This window comes from Trichechus manatus, unplaced genomic scaffold, assembly GCF_000243295.1.
Source record: "Trichechus manatus latirostris isolate Lorelei unplaced genomic scaffold, TriManLat1.0 scaffold00292, whole genome shotgun sequence".
Taxonomy (NCBI): Eukaryota; Metazoa; Chordata; class Mammalia; order Sirenia; family Trichechidae; genus Trichechus; species Trichechus manatus.
Window position 1 is genome coordinate 901125 of NW_004444228.1, and position 1221 is coordinate 902345.

Below are 1221 nucleotides of genomic sequence, written 5' to 3' on the forward strand. Positions count from 1 at the left end.
AGCCACCACAGTATGACAAACTGAGATGTGTTTGGTGGGGGGTAGGGGGGGTGGCCTCTAGAAGCTGGAAAAGGCAAGGAAACAGATTCTTCCCTAGAGCCTCCAGAAAGGAACACAGTCCTGCTGGCACCTTGAGTTTGGTCCAATGAGACTCATGTTGGACTTTTAACATACAGAACCACGGATTTAAAAAAGAATCTGTTTTGTTTTAAGCCCCTAAATTTGTGGCAAATTGTTATAGCAGCAATGGAAAATGAATACAGATTTTGAAACTCCAATATTCACCAATACTGCCTAATGATATGCTTCTTTTCTTGTAACCTATTAATCCTTTTTTTTTTTTTTTTTTTTTGCTTTTAAACTGCTTTATTGACTTTATAATACATAAGAAACATCTTTCCAGGCAAATTGATAAAACTCCCCTGCCTACAAAAGTGCTTACAGACTAGGTCAAAATGAAATCTCCAATCAGAAAATTATACAATGCCAAAAGGTTCACATTAAGGGTACATCAAGAAAATGTAAGTTTGGAAAGCAGAAGGTTTATGATTATTAGCTTCAGGATTCAAGGCATAAGACAAAACTCATCATGATGGTCATGGTGGGGAGAGTCTCCTATAAGAATCCACTGTACCTCAACTACAGCTCCCTACTTTTCCTCCTTAACTCTCTCATCTCCCTCATGAGCAATTGCATATCATCTGCATCCCCATCTATCATATCAATGTTATCGGCAAGCCTATTAGGCACATCCTCTATAAAATCTTGTGCAGGTGGAACCTGGCCCCCTTTAATATTTCCTCCAGGCTCTGGCCTTCACTCATCCCAAACTGCGGGCTTCTTCTCCATTCTGTAAGGAGGCCTGCTCCCTCCCTTCATTTTCCAGGGGAACATTTTCCATGTTGAGATTTTTTTTTTTGTCCTGCTTGTTTTTCCTGCAGAGATCAGAGGCAGTGTTCTCTTAGCCTTGAGCTCTACCGGGCCAAAGGACCAAAAGATCCCAGGGTCTGCAAGCAGCACCAACACTTACAGTTACCTGCCACAATCAAGGGTAGCGTCTACCACTTCCTCCTTCCCTGAACTATAGGCTCGCCTGCCCTCAGGGCAATAGTGAGCTGGCACACAGTCACTAACAAAGACCAGACTGCAACTTGGTGTTAATGCTTATTTTAAACACAATTATAGACAAGTTTAATTAGTTCCATACCTGGTCAATGGGAA

At 41.7% G+C, this 1221-nt stretch overlaps 1 pseudogene; it reads right to left on the reverse strand.

Annotated features, from left to right (window-relative positions):
* Positions 1-565: 565 nt before the first annotated feature.
* LOC101352954 (protein BEX5-like) lies at positions 566-901 on the reverse strand (annotated as a pseudogene).
* Between the last annotated feature and the right edge of the window lie 320 nt (positions 902-1221).